Source organism: Symphalangus syndactylus, chromosome 14 (genome assembly GCF_028878055.3).
Source record: "Symphalangus syndactylus isolate Jambi chromosome 14, NHGRI_mSymSyn1-v2.1_pri, whole genome shotgun sequence".
NCBI lineage: Eukaryota > Metazoa > Chordata > Mammalia > Primates > Hylobatidae > Symphalangus > Symphalangus syndactylus.
Window position 1 is genome coordinate 73,231,508 of NC_072436.2, and position 18,054 is coordinate 73,249,561.

An 18,054-nucleotide genomic window follows, 5' to 3' on the forward strand; every position below is an offset into this window, starting at 1 on the left:
TTTCTGCCTTCATTTCATTATGTACCCAATAGTCATTCAGGAGCAGGTTGTTTAGTTTCCTTGTAGTTGAGTGGTTTTGAGTGAGTTTCTTAATCCTGAGTTCTAGTTTGATTGCACTGTGGTCTGAGAGACAGTTTGTTATAATTTCTGTTCTTTAACATTTGCTGAGGAGAGCTTTACTTCCAACTATGTGGTCAATTTTGGAATAGGTATGGTGTGGTGCTGAAAAAAATGTATATTCTGTTGATTTGGGGTGGAGAGTTCTGTAGATGTCTATTAGGTCCACTTTGTGTAGAGCTGAGTTCAATTCCTGGATATCCTTGTTAACTTTCTGTCTCGTTGATCTGTCTAATGTTGGCAGTGGGGTGTTAAAATCTCCCATTATTATTGTGTGGGAGTTTAAGTCCCTTTGTAGGTCACTGAGGACTTGCTTTATGAATCTGGGTGCTCCTGTGTTGGGTGCATATATATTTAGGATAGTTAGCTCTTCTTGTTGAATTGATCCCTTTACCATTATGTAATGGCCTTCTTTGTCTCTTTTGATCTTTGTTGGTTTAAAGTCTATTTTATCAGAGATTAGGATTGCAACCCCTGCCTTTTTTTGTTTTCCATTTGCTTGATAGATCTTCCTCCATCCCTTTATTTTGAGTCTAGGTGTGTCTCTGCACGTGAGTTGGGTTTCTTGAATACAGCACACTGATGGGTCCTGACTCCTTATCCAGTTTGCCAGTCTGTGTCTTTTAATTGGAGCATTTAGCCCATTTACATTTGACGTTAATATTGTTATGTGTGAATCTGATCCTGTCATTATGATGTTAGTTGGTTATTTTGCTCGTTAGTTGATGCAGTTTTTTCCTAGCCTCGATGGTCTTTACAATTTGGCATGTGTTTGCAGTGGCTGGTACCGGTTGTTCCTTTCCATCTTTAGTGCTTCCTTCAGGAGCTCTTTTAGGGCAGGCCTGGTTGTGACAAAATCACTCAGCTTTTGCTTGTCTGTAAAGTATTTTATTTCTCCTTCACTTATGAAGCTTAGTTTGGCTGGATATAAAATTCTGGGTTGAAAATTCTTTTCTTTAAGAATGTCGAATACCGGCCCCCACTCTCTTCTGGCTCGTAGAGTTTCTGCTGAGAGATCAGCTGTTAGTCTGATGGGCTTCCCTTTGTGGGTAACCCGACCTTTCTCTCTGGCTGCCCTTAACATTTTTTCTTCATTTCAACTTTGGTGAATCTGACAATTATGTGTCTTGGAGTTGCTCTTCTCGAGGAGTATCTTTGTGGCATTCTCTGTATTTCCTGAATCTGAATGTTGGCCTGCCTTGCTAGATTGGGGAAGTTCTCCTGGATAATATCTTGCAGAGTGTTTTCCAACTTGGTTCCATTCTCCCCATCATTTTCAGGTACACCAGTCAGACGTAGGTTTGGTCTTTTCACATAGTCCCAAATTTCTTGGAGGCTTTGTTCATTTCTTTTTATTCTTTTTTCTCTAAACTTCCCTTCTCGCTTCATTTCATTCATTTCATCTTCCATCAGCGATACCCTTTCTTCTAGTTGATCGCATCTGCTACTGAGGCTTCTGCAATCTTCGCGTAGTTCTCGAAACTTGGCTTTCAGCTCCATCATCTCCTTTAAGCCCTTCTCTCCATTGGTTATTCTAGTTATCCATTCTTCTAATTTTTTTTCAAAGTTTTTAACTTCTTTGCTATTGTTTTGAATTTCCTCCTGTAGCTCAGAGTAGTTTGATCATCTGAAGCCTTCTTCTCTCAACTGATCAAAGTCATCCTCCATCTAGCTTTGTTCCATTGCTGCTGAGGAACTGCATTCCTTTGGAGGAGGAGAGGTGCTCTGCTTTTTAGAGTTTCCAGTTTTTCTGCTCTGTTTTTTCCCCATCTTTGTGGTTTTATCTACTTTTGGTCTTTGATGATGGTGATGTACAGATGGGTTTTTGGTGTGGATGTCCTTTCTGTTTGTTAGTTTTCCTTCTACCAGCCAGGACCCTCAGCTGCAGGTCTGTTGGAGTTTACTAGAGGTCCAATCCAGACCCTGTTTGGCTGGGTGTCAGCAGCGGTGGCTGCAGAACAGCGGATTTTCGTGAGACCACAAATTCAGCTGTCTGATAGTTCCTCTGGAAGTTTTGTCTCAGAGGAGTACCTGGCTGAGTGAGGTGTCAGTCTGATAGTTCCTCTGGAAGTTTTGTCTCAGAGGAGTACCCGGCCGAGTGAGGTGTCAGTCTGTCCCTACTGGGGGGGTGCCTCCCAGTTAGGCTGGTCGGGGTGAGGGACCCACTTCAGGAGGCAGTCTGTCCGTTCTCAGATCTCCAGCTGGGTGCTGGGAGAACCACTACTCTCTTCAAAGCTGTCAGTCAGCCAGGGACATTTAAGTCTGTGGAGGTTCCTGCTGACTTTTTGTTTGTCTGTGCCCTGCCCCCAGAGGTGGAGCCTACAGAGGCAGGCAGGCCTCCTTGAGCTGTGGTGGGCTCCACCCAGTTCAAGCTTCCTGGCTGCTTTGTTTACCTAAGCAAGCCTGGGCAATGGTGAGTGCCCCTCCCCCAGCCTCACTGCCACCTTGCAGCTTGATCTCAGACTGCTGTGCTAGCAATCAGTGAGACTCCGTGGGCATAGGACCCTCCGAGCCAGGTGCGGGACACAATCTCCTAGTGTGCCGTTTTCCAGGCCCGTTGGAAAAGCGCAGTATTAGGGTGGGACTGACCCGATATTCCAGGTGCTGTCTGTTACCCCTTTCTTTGACTAGGAAAAGGATCTCCCTGACCCCTTGCACTTCCCGAGTGAGGCAATGCCTCGCCCTGCTTCGGCTCACGCACAGTGCGCTTCACTGACTGTCCTGAACCCACTGTTTGGCACTCCCTAGTGAGATGAAACCGGTACCTCAAGCAGAAATGCAGAAATCACCGGTCTTCTGTGTTGCTCAGGCTGGGAGCTGGAGACCGGAGCTGTTCCTATTCGGCCATCTTGGCTCCACCCCCTCTCCATTGTCCTAGTTTTTTTTTTTTTTTTTTAATGCATCAAAAGATACCTCAATAAAGCGATTAAACCACTTGGAAAATCATGTGCTTACACACATATTTATATAGCACTTTTTTTCCCTTTAAATGAGATGCAACATTAACAATTCACATCCTGATAGGTAGTAACATGCATTTTGTGTCTCAGACTGGGTTTTCTTTTCCCTTTCTCTCTGACATTTGTGGTAATTTTAAAACAGGTTGGCAATAAAAATCAAGGAAACCTGCCTCAGTAAATGTGTTTATTTTATAAATGTTGCTTTTTATTTAGTATCTGAAGTGATATTTGAAGGAAGAAACTTGCTAAAATCTCAACAGAGACAGTTCATAATTTTCCAGCAGGTTGATGAGGTCTGAGATGACCTCACCTGGCCGTTATATCCTTGCAATTGCCGACATCTGTATGTTGCATGGAGCATCAGGTGGCCATGAAAGACAAGGAAATTTAAAAACAGGTTTACTCCTTCTGAAAAGTTTTAATTATTTTAGAACAAATGTGTGTTTGCTCATAGATTATGCTGTGAAATTGTTTGGCCCACAAATGAGTCAGTAAAGATGAAAATAGTATGGGAATTGAAGTCCTGAGGGAAAAAGGGCTCATGTCCCCGACTAGCTAACACAGACATACAAAACATGTTTGTTTTTGTGTGTGTTTGAAGTAAACACAATGAGGCAAAACCTCTAATTTTATGTAAACTCAAAATGTACAAGAAATTGTATGTATTAAACCTGACAGTGAAGTAACAAAGTTATACTTAAAATTTATACATAAACCCAAAAGCATTTTACATAAAATTGCTAGTCAAAGATTGGAATACTTTTCTGATGGCAGGGAATACATGAGGGGGATATTTTTATGAAAATTATTTAGAAGTACCTGTGTCCAGTCTTTGGATTATAGTACTGCAAGATCCAGAAAGGCCATTTTAATTATAATGCTCACATTCTGTCACCTTTCTGTCTCTTTTTATTTTCTAGAGTAGAATGCTAATCTATTGACCTTTAACTTACACTGAATGTAATGTATGTATTTTGGTTCTTGCCTGGAAGGCAACTGAGCTTGAGGATTTAAGAAACAGAGCTTAAAAGTGTTTCTTCTTTCCTGAGAATTAGAAAATAGAAGTTACATCTTTCAAAATATCCCTTTATTAAAGAGCTAAACATACACCTTGTTTCTACCCAGTCTCTATTCTCAGACCAGGATGTTCTGATTATTTCTGCAAGGGATGCTTCAACCTTGGAGTCAATGGGGACTTTCATTGTGTCGACTGCATTGATTCTGAAAGTCTGATTAGATCAACTAACTCCACTGAGATGTAGGCACAATGTAATCCATACTTAGACGTGTCCTCATGAAATAGGACTTTGGAAGTTTGCTAATGTTGCCAAATTGCATTTAATTCCGAATATTTTAGATATGTTGACAAAATTTAAGATTGGCAAACTTATAGCTAAAATTCCTAGGAATAATGGAAGATGTCAAGACTGCTGGTGGGTGGAAGTATTTTTCAAACAATGACTCTTGATATGTCTGTGAGTTTGTGTGTCCCACTAAACAGTCACATGAATGTCAGTGCCCATGCATTCACCCATAAAGAGAAGGCTTTTTTAGTGATGGGACCATATTTGTACATGGCACAGCTTGTAACCTTTCTTGGACCCTATTTTCAGGATTCCAGACCTGCTGACTGCCTTCATTAGCTTAACTAGTTCCAATGCTTCATAGCTGAAATTCACAGACGCTCTTTCTTCAAGTAAATTCACAGTCTGAAAGTCAAGTAACAGTATCTTCAGAAAGCTCTATTGTGAAACTGAATTTTGTAATTGACACCAATAACATCAGAGTATTAAAGCACCCATATTTTTTATAGTGGATAAGCTAGTCTGCTTGTAAATATGTTCAAGGATAGCATGTAGGTGGCAGAAGAGTTATGCTACAACTTTAAAAGCTAATAAATCTTTAAGCAGGGGACATCTAAAATTTAATTAGGCATATGAAACCAGAGATTATTCTGAGGGTAAAAATATGCCAGTTCTCACAAGGAAAGACATCTGCCTGGTGGAAAAACTTCAAATTAAAATTTACTCTTCTGTTACTTTGTCAATAGAAAGGCTTTCTGGTAGAAGAGCAAATATCTAACTTAAAAAAAAAAAAAGATACAGACTGCCAGGAGACCTTGGCACACCCTAGAGGGGAGGATATGTGAACTCTGCAAGTGTTATTTAGCTAATTCAGGTCAATGCCTCTTCTTTCTTTTCCTCTCTTCCTCCTTCCTGGGTCATGGAGAGTTAGTCAAGGATCGATGGCAGATTCAGCCATATACAAGAATAGACATGGCAGTCAGTCATCTTGTAAGTGGATAATTCCAATGCATTGTTCCCTCACCATTCTCAATCTAAAAACATCTCCTTCTCTGCTCACAATACCAAGTATGGCTACACTAAAGGAGTAATCCTGCTCCCAAAATATAAAACTTGTATATCTAAATTGCCATGATGTCTTGAGCCCTCTCTAGGTTGCAGATGCCTCAGTACCTAAAATCCTTCCTGGTTAAAATGCAGACTACATGGACTGGTTGCATTCTAATTCCAGATGCTCTAACTTGAGTTACTGTCTTCCCTTGATTTCCTTCTTGGGAGAAGGGTGGTGGTACATCATACAATTGTTATTACCTGGGAAAAAAGGGCAACATGCTTTGAATACGGCTTGTATTCTCTTAGCAAATTTTCCACTTTTACATAGAAGTATAGAGTTTGGTAGGCACTGTGAAGGAAGATATTTAAGGAACAGTCTCTACTCTTATGGAATTTGATCTAGTTCAGAAGATAAGACATACTTGAAGCATATAGTAACATTTCAATTGTATAAGGTATAGCTCAAGGCAAGAAATATGTATGCACTATAGGACTAGGACAAATCACTCCAGGATTTTTTCCATGGGCCAGCCCAGTCCTTGAGCCAATAAAGCTGTTCTTGACGTTGTTTGTTTGCTTTTCATTTCATAGGAGTCCTTTTTCTCATAACAAGATAATATATTTTAGCAAAATTAGGAATGCAACTTCTGTTTTTAACTTTTGCTGCTAAAAGATGTGCAAATGAAGCAGAATGAACATCATGAAAACAAAACTAGTTAATGATGGGATGTTTTAATTTTTTTTTTTGTTTTTGCTACCATTAGGTAAGTGCCAAAGATGTTCTGTTAGTTTGCATGGTATTTCCTCCCAATCACTTATTTTATACTAAGAAGGTAACATTGATGTTTCACTGCAAATGTCAACAAGCATCATAAATAACGAATTGAGAATTGTGCTCATATTGCCCAATTAAATCATCCTTTCTTCTGATCACACGCCATTCATGCCTTTTGTGCACTTTTCTTTATGTTATTTTAAAAGTTATTCTGGTATTTTTTTAAAAAATAAGGAATGCAGATATGTTCTCTTTTGTGAAAGACTTTAGATCTAGCTTTAAAAGACTACATAATCCTATTAGTGAAAATAGATGAAACTGTTATTGAGAAGACATGCAATTATTTATCTTTTACAAAATTCTGGAAGTGGGTAATCCTGCACTAGGTGACCTCTGCAATGACTCTTGGAACTGTGTCTGAAAGGCAGTGCTGAATGGATTGGGAATCAGATACCTGGTTTGGTCCTGCTGCCATGGACTGGGTGGGTAGATTTAAGTAACTTTTTGGCTGATATTGGAGGTTTGGACCAGATGACCTTAAGCTTTGATTCAGCTCTAAAATCCTATGAGTTAGGCCAACTGAATCTAAAGACTAGAATGCTTAATCCAAACTTGAGTCTTGTTTCCATTAATATGAGAAACTGAACATTTTGTTAGAATACAAGTGGTTTTGATTGTCCTGGAACTTACATTAAACTGGAGTCTGCTGTCTCCAAGACCTAGCAATGGGCTTTTAGCCCACTGGGAAATGACAGAGATTTACTGAGAATGTTTAGGGGGTTTCTGAATCATTGCATGAAGCACAACAATGCTTTTACATAGAAAGACTTTTTAAGTGTACTCCTTTATAAGAGGGGGAGAGTTTCATGGTTTCGTTGTCAGGGCACTTTAGGGGTTTGTGAAGTGGTCTTTACATCCAGTATCAGTCTTTTCTTTTTTTAAACAGAGTCTCACTTCATTGCCCAGGCTGGAGTGCAGTGGCACGATCTTGGCTCACTGAAACCTCTGCCTCCTGGGTTCAAGTGATCTCCTGCCTCAGCCCCTCAAGTAGCTAGGATTACAGGCACCTGCCACCATCCCCAGCTAATTTTTGTATTTTTAGTAGAGATGGGGGTTTTGCCATGTTGACCAGGCTGGTCTCAAACTCCTGGCCTCAGGTGATCCACTCACCTCGGCCTCCCTAAGTGCTGGAATTACAGGCGTGAGTCACTGTGCCTGGCCCATTATCAGTTTATTTTGATCCACAACTTCCTCTCTGTGAAATGGGTACAATAACTATTTCAACAGGTTGTTCTGAAGATTTCAAATACAATGAAAATACTGAATTGTTTATCAGTTATATACCGACAAATACACATCATGCCAAATCTTAGTGGCCTAACACAACTATACCATGTTTTGCTCATGATCATGTGCGTCAGGATCTGGGGCAGGGCTCAGAGGGTCTGCTCCTCTCTGCTTTATATGGTGTTGGCAAGAGGTGGAGTGGGTCAGTGCTTGTCACGGGACCTCCCTTTCTATGTGGTTTCGCATCCTCCAGGGTCTCCCTCTCCCCATGTGGCCTCTCTCTCCAGTTGGATGGGCTGAACTTCTTAGCATGGCAACAGCACTCCAAGAGCAAAAGCAGGCTTGGGTATGGAGTCCTAGAAAGTAATTTCTGCTACATTCTGTTAGTCAGAGCAAGTCACCAGGCTAGCCCAGGTTCAAGTGATGGAAAACAGACTTCACCTCTAAAGGAGAGGAACAGCAAATTCACTTTGTAACTGGCATGCACCGAGGAAAGCTTGATTCATTGGAGACTCTTTTTAACCATCAGTCATGCCTTGAATAAAGCCTAGCACACAGTAGGCACTTGATCAATGCATAAAATCTCATATGTTGCAACTTTCACCAACATTCAGTCATATTAGAGAGGTAGCGTGTGTTGACTCTGTGAGTTAAGGAAACTGAGAAGGAAGGTTGTGTTACTGGCTCAAATTCATATAGTCAAGGATTGATAAGGATTTGATTAGGACTTGAACAGAGTTTTTTCAGACTCTAAGTTCTTTGTTCTTTCTACTACAATTTGCTGTGGATATATTGCAAAGAAAATGAAATATGGAAAGTGATCAGTGAATACCATGGCCAAGGAGGCTTACATGGCTGGCTTTGTTATTTTAGAAAACTGTACTTTGTTTATAAGCCAAATGTTGGTTGAAAATAGTGAATGCTATTTTCTTGACTTTTTAAAAATATTATTTTCTTCAAAATTTAATTACATCTGGCACAACTTTACAACCAAGCTCTAGATACATTTATTAATAAATGCTTTCTTGAAAACATATCCAAACATTCATATAATTTCAGCTTCCAGTAAGAAGTCAACATAGAAAAGAGGTAAAGCTACTGGGGTTGATCTGAAATCTAGGCCTATCATGGTCTCCTGAACTCAGTCTCTGTTCATTCTTTTCCCCTTTTAAGTTCAGTATGAAAACAATGACTATGTTTAACAAGAATGCAAAATGAAGAACATAAAAAAAATCAGTAGTGTTAAAAATATAGAGTACTCGTTACTGTACAAGCCATTATATCATATTTATATAATACTTAACATCAATATATGAAACTCTTTATGTAAAAGTGTCAGGGAAAGATTTTTATTCTTTGTGTTATAGTTGTTATTATTGTCGTTATTTTGATTGAGTCTCTTGTTGAACTCTGAATTCTATTTGAACATGAAACAGTAATCAAAACTGTAGGCTATTTGATAATCCCCATGAATATGACTAAAAAGTTTTCATGAAAGCCCTATAGACAGAATCCATTGAATTTAGAATAGTTCTCATACCAGTAGAAAGAAGCAGATGTCCCAAACCAAACACACTTGGTTTAATATACTTTTACGTTAGCTTTAATGGACAGATGTTTTGACTATGACATGGCAAGACAAGGATTTGAAATGGTTGATTGAAAAGATTTTGTTCATAAAAGTAATTGCTCTTACATTACAAAGTGAAGGATTTACATGTGGAAAATGTCAGCCTGTTGCAGCATCTCATGATGGATCGTGTTACCACAAGCCATAGAGTTCACTAGAAATAAGCAACTTACTTCTGAGGGGCCCATTTAATAGGCATCACACACAGAATGGCAGGGAATGGGAGCCTCAAATCTAGAGTCATTCTGGTTATGTAGCTGATCCTTGATTATACACTTTCAGGATTATCTGTGACTTTTTTTCCCATCAGAATTTGACTTCTGTCTATATTATTTTACGAGCAAATAGCAATTTCTATATACCAGGCACTATCAGAAGAGCTTTATGAATGTGAATAATCCATTTTATCCTCATAGGAACTCCTAAGAGCAGGTTAGGAAAACGATGCACAGAGAAGTTACATAACTTGCTTACGGTCACACTTCTTGGAAATGGCAAAGACAGAATATCCCAGTCTAGCTCTAGAATCTGTGCTCTGAACTATTTAGACTCTGCTCTTTCTTCTATTGTTCAACAAGTGGTAGAAGTTATATCTAATTATTCGTGTGGTTCAGGAATTTCTTAAATGAGACTGATTTAGGTAAGTGAATCTGTTGTCCCAGGACCTCAAATGCTACCTCCCAACCTACCTGGGAGTCAGCTCACTTGCAACCTTATTCCCAAAATTGGAATTCAAAAAGTTCTTCCAGCCCATGAAATAGACACAAAGCCCTTACATGAATTCCATGCACTTTACCTGTTGGGTTCTAACTCAGACCCTATCTAATGCTTATTTTGACATATAACAGTTGAGGGGGAAAGAGACATAAAATTTGAAAAAGATATAAACATTTATACTACTATATAGCACAGTAAAAAAATTATGACTGAATTATTAGGAAAAAGCTAATGTTCACCATGCTTTATTTAGAAGACAGGGAAATAGTGTATGTCAAAAGGTCTTTCTTCAGAAATATTTAAATTGTTAGACTGTGATTGCTCTGTAGGCTAAGCTTCTATAATGAAAGGTAATATTTGTGGAATATCCCATTCTCAACAGGGCCAGATAACGAAGTAAAAGAGGTTTTGTTGTGGAAAGAACACTGGGTGAATTGGAGACATTCTCCCACTAACTTGCTGATAAATGATCTGAACAGGTCAATCATTCTCTCTGTGTCTTAGACTGTTCACATGCCTCACTCAAAGAGTTATTGTAAGGATTAAATAAAATAATGTATGTGAAAGTGTCCAATATGTAGTGTATTCTCGATAAATATTTGTTAAAGAAAAAAGTAGCATTGCATGCCAGTGTCAAAGATAAATTATTTTTGAATTATGACTTGGACAATATTTGTGTAATTATACACACAGAGGAATGTGGCTAAAGGAACAGAAGTGATTGCCTCAGTATTCTTCAATAATTACGTTACCTTACTTTAGATTTCCCCCACCTTTTTTCTTCTTCTTCTTCTTTTTTTTTTTTCGTCTTTTCACCTACTTTGAAGAATGTAACTATTCAAAATGAAATCCTGCGTAGAAATAAACCTTCTCTTTGATAAAACCCAGATGCACAGGATGAGATGCATTTCCTGTAGAGATCCATACAGGGACGAAATGATCTGGGAATTTTTCTCTTATAATTCCACCATGTGTCCGTTTTGGCTCCACCTGGCATGTAGAGATGGAGAGTGAACCTTTGTTCACGTGTGTACTTGTGACAAGAGAATGACTGAGAAAGGATTAGGCAAGTCAGCAGTCTCATCCAAGCACAACCCCGGGCCTTAAGCGGTGACAATCAATGGAAACAGCTAACTGTGTTCTGTTGTCCAGCATAATTTTTAACACAGCAAAGGTGGAGGCAGGGGTTAGGGAGGATGAATCAAAATGATCTGGGGATTTTTAAAAATAAAAATATATGTTTTTCTTCCTCAACCAAAATTTTAGATACTTTCTCAGGGGTGGAGGCAGGGACATGAATATTTTCTAACACCTTTTCAGCAGATTCTGATACCAATATTTTTCCCACCCACCATGAGAACTACCAGGCTAGTATATTAATTCCACCTGTCTATGATTTGACCTCACCCCATAGCTAGCATAGTATAGCCTCAGGCCACAGTAAGCTATAGTTGAGCACTGGCTGCCCCCGTTAGGCAGGGCTGCCATCCATGACATCCCCATCAAGGGTCAGCATATATTTTTACACTAGGTTTACTGCCCTCCTGAATGTAATTAAATCTGTTGTTGAGCTTCCGAACTGAGCTAGAAGGGATCCTGTCCTAGTGCTACTCTTTAGTTGTCTCCATCCTGGCCCTTGCCCAGCCATGGCTCTCCCTACAGGGTGAGGAGTTCTTGGGGACAAGTGAACCTGCCTGTCAAGCAGCCACTGTCCCTTTTGGCCCAGCGCGTCCCAAACTTTAATGTGCTTATATGAAACACCTGAGGATCCTGCCAAAGTGCAGATTCTAATTCAGTGGGTAGGTCCAGCATGGGTCTGAGAGTCTGAAGTTTTATCAGTCCCCCTGGTGCTGTGGACTACACTTTAAGCATCAAGGGACTACATCCTGCTCTAGGTACCCAGGCTCCTGGAATTCCCTGAGCAGAGGATGCCATGCTTACATGGTTTCTCCCTGGGTCTCTCCTGAAGACAGACTGTGATGCCAGTGTGCACTCTTCTAGGCTTGAGTGGTGGCCAAGGGAGTGCTTGGAGGGGAGGGCTTGTGGGCACAGGTTAGATGAGTGAGGTGCTTAAGTTACAGAATACATCCAGAGCTCAGAAGAGAAATGGGGATCATGGGATTGACTTGGATTGGGATCAGAGGCCACACACAAACCAACTCACTCCACTTTACCATATTTTAACACAGCATTCGAAGTAGTCCAAGAATTTTAAGTTAAAAATTGTCCTTTTCAGTTGTTAATGTACATAGGAGGATAGAATTTTACTTTAACCATTTTTTAGCTTGACTATGTATATTTTTAAACATAAAAACATAAAATATGTGGGCCTTCATTTCTTGCTGCAGGCCCCAAAATTGTTAAAAGTGCTCCTGTTGTAGGCACTTGATTATGTAACCACATTTTACCTCTCCTCTAGGTAATTTTGAGTATAAACATCACGTGACAGAAGTTCAGACTTTTTACTTGGATAGTTCTTTTGCATCTTCATATGCTTCTTTCCTGTGTTATTTGAATTCACTTGCCTCTCATGGACCTTTTAATATGCAGCTCAGGATTTTTTGAGACCATGAATATGTATATTGGACTATGTAATACTAAATTCTTTGGGATATGGAGCAGTCACAGTTTCTTCTGGTTAAGAATGTTTGCAAATGTGACTCCACAGTTGAATAACAATGAAACCCACCCAGTTAAAAAGGCTGGCTCGCAATGTTTTTGGCTTGTTTTTGTTGTTGTTTTTCTTAACCCATTTTCCTATTCTATTAGCATAGCATAGTTTTACAAGTCCCTGGTCAAAAGTCAAATCTTAGCTGTACCACTGATAAGCTACTGAATTCTAACTTTTCCAGGCCTCAATACATTTTTGCTTCTAAAGTAGAGATAATAATGTCATCTCATAGGGTGATAAAGAGGATTAAAGGATATAATACACATAAAAATATTTGGAATGGTGTCTGATACATAATAATCACTCAAATAATGTTTTCTATTATTTGTTCACATTTCATCTTGTTATTGAAGCTGCCTAAATATTCTGTCATCCCATTGATTTTTCTCTTCTTCAGAGTCCTTCATCTTCCATCATCACTTTGCTATTTAACTTTTGCTTGTTGTCTTAGTCTGTGTCTGCTGCTATAACAGAACACCACAGACTGGGTAATTTATGAAGAAAAGAAACTTATTTGGCTCATGGTTCTGGAGGCTAGGAAGTCCAAGAACATGACACCAGCTTCTGGGAAGGGTCATCCTAAGGCAGATGGCATCATATTATGAATGAGTGTGTGTGAGACAGAGAGGGAAGGTGGCTGAACTCATCTTTTTTTTTTTTTTTTTTAAATCAGAAATCCACTCCTGCAATAACTAACCCAGTCCTGTGATAGCAGCATTAATCCCTTCATGAAGGCAGTGCCATCATTGCCTAATCACTTCTTAAAGGCCCCACCTCTTCATACTGTTACGATGGCAATTAAATCTCAAAATGAGTTTTGGAGGGGACATTCAAACCATAACATTTATATTCCATTTTTCATTATTAGCTTAATGTGTATGGATTTAAGAAAACTTTTCAAGAAAAATCGAAAAAGGAAATGGCTCAAAGAAAAAAGGGGTTGGAGTAACCAGATAGCAGGAGTTAGAGAAGAGAAATCACTCAATTTGCTGAGCAGGCATAGAGATTAAAGTACTGAGTATCACCTGGCAGAACTTGGTGGGAAGGCTGGCATGCTTCTCCCATTGAGGGAGGGGGCAGGGTTACTTGAATTCAGTTAAGAGCTTCCTAGGCTTATCAGGGATAGGTTTATCTCTTTGTTCCTCCCTCCCCCCGCCCCCACCCTGCCATTTCACCCAACCTTGGTAAACAATCTGAACATGACTATTATAAGGCTACACCCAGACAACAGTAATTGACAAAGGGATCATTAAGAAAAAAATAGGATTAGAGTGAAGGCTTTTGAAAAAGCATTAATTTGTATCCTGCATTCTCACTCACTGACAACTCTGTTAACTAATTAATAAGAAAGGAAAATCTCAAGTCAGTTCCTTCCTACACTGTCACCCTTGTCTTTTCTCTCATTTGCTTAAGGTATCAAGTAGAGTCAACTTCAGCTGGAAATAGTGTAGGGCTTATTCTAGGCCATAACATGGGAGCAAAACAACCAGAGATTTAGCCAAATCCTAATTTATTTACCCCTTTCTGACAGAGAGAAATGTTTATGTTTATTTCTAAGGCTGTGCTATGATGTGCAGTTCAAGTGCTCTGACACTTTAACGCACCATGCAAGGTTAGCAGTCTGTTCACCCTTTATTAATTTGTTGGTGAATATATTTGGATTTTCACTTCATGCCAATAAATGTAAGAAGGGATGCAGTTTTGACATTGTTTCTTTACTCTTACACACCATGTAAACCAAAAATTGTCTATCTGGCAGCTTAGTGGCTGTATGTAAAGCCCCTGTTTACTTAATCTGAAGGTCCGTTTCATTTCTGCTTGGTTTGCAAAATAAATGAACGAGTGTGTCAGAATTACAATTGCGAGAGTCTGAAAAAGACATTTGGGTCACTGAGTGACTAAAAGCACTCTCTGTTTACATGTTTCTTCAGTTTCTGTCGCTGCAGCTGTGTCACAGCTTATAACAACTAATCCCTTTTTATTTACATTTTACTTTATTTTATTTTGTATTAAAGGCACTATTAAGCCACGTCTTCCAAATGTGTCTGAGGTTTCATAACTATCTTAATAGTGTATACACATTACAGTTATGGCAGAGAACTTCCTCCAAGTCTGGGTTCAGAGTGACTTTAAGAATAATAGTTTATAGGACAATTAAAACGTGTTAATCTATAGTTGAAAACTTGATCTGGTTAAAAATCGGTTCCCCGTCTGCTTATATTTGCCAGTTTTCTACATCGTGTAGCTGGGGTTTTCCTGAGAGGTGGAAAGAGTGGGTTATGGGAAGAGATGGCTGGAGAAAGCCTGGGAGCTAAGCTGATTTTAGGCCTTTGGGCTGAGGTCCTGTTAACATAACCTATGTTCTGCTTCAGGGGAAAATGACGCACGGAAGGTTGGAAATGGGGCTTGAGCGAGCACACTTTTCATGCTCAACAAAGCCTAACATCATTTTACTATACGATTTGAGTTATGTGCGTGCTTTTAATAAACTGATCCTCACAAAAAATAAATAGATTTGTTCTGCTTAAACTGCCATACAAAGGGCTCAGAGGAAAAAAAAATCTTCAACACCTCTTGGGGATTGGAAGGTAACTTCACACTCCAGCTTCACATTGGGAACGTGGATAACAATTTGACAGGAAGTAAGTGGATTCTGTCCCAAGCCTTGGGAGTGGAGTTGACCCTGAGCATAATGGTGTGAGTCTGAGGCCAAGAGCTTCCCGCCCAGCAGGGGGTAGCCAAGCGCCGGCGACTGGGCAGGAATTCAACCCCACAGGTTCCCATCTCTTCCCACCGCCGGCCAGCAACACAGCTCTCCCTTTCTAGAAACAGGATTTCCCCTCCGGGCTTGGATTCTTAAATCTAAAAAGAGCCTCTCACCTGAGGCCTTCACCTGAGAGCTGGAGCCTGTGCGATGGATTCTCTGGACAGGGACCCCAATGAACAGGTGGAAAAGTATATTTATCTGCCCAAGGCTTGGAATGAAAATTGGGGGTGGGGTGGGTAGAGGCAGATTTTACTCTTCTTCAGATTCTTTTCTCTGTCTCCCAGTGGGCACAGGCTGAGCGTTGCTGGGATAGAAGAGAGATAGAGAGGATAGACCCTGGTTCTCTGTGTGGGGTGGGTGGTATGCATGTGTGTGTGGAGGGGTATGGGTGTGAGTGTGCCGTGTATATGTGTGGAAAGCATGTGTGTAGGTGTGTTAGAAGCGTGTGTGGGTGAATATGTGTGTGGGGGGTGGTGGGGAATGTGCGTGTGTATGGGTGTGTGTGGATGTGGATGTGTGTAGGGGAATGTGGGTGTATGGGTGTGTGTGGATGTGTGTGTAGGTAGGGAGCGTGTGTGTATGGGGTTGTGTGTATGTGGATATGTGGGGGAAATGTGTGTATGGGTGTGGGTATGTGATTACAGTGAATGTGTGAGGAGAGTCAGTGCATGTGAGTATGTGTGTCTGTATGTGGGTAGATGTGTGGGATGCGTGTGTGTGTGTGTGTGTGTGTGTGGTTTGTGTTTTGGGGGTGTGTATGTGGGTGTCTGTGTGTGTGGTGTGTATATGTGTGGGGTGTGTGTATGTGGGTGTGTATGTGTGGGGGGGAGTATATGTATGTGGGGTGTGTGTATGTGGATGTGGGTATATGTGGGTGTGGGTGTGTGTGTCTGTGGGTGTGTGTATATATGTGGGTATGTGTGTGGGGTGTGTGTGGGAAGTGTGTGTATGTATGTAAGGTGTATGTGGGTGTGGGTGTATTTGGAGGTGTATGTGTGTGGGGGGAGTATGTGTATGTGCATGTGGAGGGGTGTGTGTGTGGTGTGTGTATATGTGTGTTTATGTGGGTGTGTGGGGAGTGTAGGTGTGGGGTGTGTGTGGGGAATGTAGGTGTGGGGTGTGTATGTGTGTGATGTGCATGTGTTTGAGTGTATATGCGGGTATGTGTGTGGGGTGTGTGTGTGGGGAGTGTGGGTGTGACTATGTGGGTATATATGTGTGTGTAGGGTGTGTATATGTGTGTGTGGAGGGGTGTATGTGGGTATGTGTGTGTATGGGAGAAGTATATGTGTGTGATTATGTGGGTGTGTATGTAAGTGGGGTATGTGTGGGGAGTGTGTGTATGTATGTGGGGGTATATGTGTGTGGTGTGTATGTATGCTGGTGGGTGTGTATGTGTATGGAGTGTATCTGTGGGTGTGTATGTGTGTGGGGTATGTATGTGTGTAGGTGGGTGTGTATGTGTGTGGGGTATGTATGTGTGTAGGTGGGTGTGTATGTGTGGGGTATGTATGTGTGTAGGTGGGTGTGTATGTGTGTGGGGTGTTTCTGTGGGTGTGTATGTGTGTAGGGTATGTGTATATGTGGGTATGTGTGTTGGGTGTGTGGGGAAAGTGTGGGTGTGGGTGTGGTGTGTGTGTGGCTGTGTGTGTGTATGGGGGAAATATGTGTATGTGTTTATGTGGGCGTGTGTATGAGTGGGGTGTGTAGAGTGTGTGTATCTATGTGGGGTGTGTGTATGTGTGTATCTGTGGGTGTTTATGTTTGTGGGGTGTGCGTATATGTGTGGGTGTGTGTATATGTGGGTGTGCGTTTCTGTGGGTGTGTACGTGTGTGGTGTGTGTGTATGTGGGTGTGTGTGTCTGCGGGTGTTTGTGTGTGGGGGGTGTGTGTCTGTGGGTGTGTGTATATGTGGGTGTGTATGTGGGAGTGGGTGTGTGTGGGTTTGTGTATATGTGGGTGTGTCTGTGTGGGGGGTGTGTGTGGGGGGACCTGTGGGTGTGTGGGTGGTGTCAGGGGAGCCTGGATGGAGCCCCAGGACAGCCTGCTGAGGGTGGAAGCCTGGGTGGCAGATGCTCAGGTCTGACTGCTGGGCTGCAGGGAAGAAATGCCAAGCTGAACTCGCAGGTAGGGAGGAGGAGAGGTGGGACAGTGACAGGTCACTAAAGAAAAAGCATTCTGAGAAAAGCCTGTGCTCCTTACGGTATGCTGCAGGGGCTGAGCCTATGTCCCTGCTGGTACCCCCTGGGAACCCCCTTCGCTGGGTCCCCCCAGCCTCACCTTGTTGCTTCTCACTGGAGCCGTTTTCGGTTGGCGCTGCTTCTCTTTCTTTGTTCTGTTGTCCCCCAGTGCAGTGAACCCTTACATTACGGGTTTCTGTATACACAACCATTACATCTTATCTCGTCTTCTAAATTACTCTAAAATCCAATTATAAAACCCTCTCTCCTTCAAGAGCACACAACTTGCCACATTACTGAAATGCTGGGCTGCTCTTTTGTTTTTCTAAATTAATAATAACTACCATTTTCCGTCTGCTCTTACCATGGGACTCTTTTAAATCACCACACAGCTTTCTAAAATGCATATTATGATTCTTTTTGCTTCTTTGCTGGGTTGCAAAAAAGCTAAGGATGATTTTCCAAATATTCATAAAAGATCTGTCAGTTGGTTTTTAGTATAAAAACATTTGAAACTACAATCCTTAAAGAATAAAACATTTTAATATTTATCAGTTAAAATTTCACTGTTGCTTTCTTTTGTATGGGCGAAA

General features: G+C 40.9%; 1 long non-coding RNA gene across 1 annotated transcript in view; it reads right to left on the reverse strand.

Moving 5' to 3' along the window:
- Window positions 1-17,653, reverse strand: part of LOC134732489 (uncharacterized) — a 37,682-nt gene extending 20,029 nt beyond the window's left edge. The window contains exon 1 of the long non-coding RNA XR_010115712.1: window positions 17,562-17,653. This is a non-coding gene — a long non-coding RNA (uncharacterized lncRNA). The remainder of the gene's footprint in view (window positions 1-17,561) is intronic.
- Window positions 17,654-18,054: the final 401 nt, after the last annotated feature.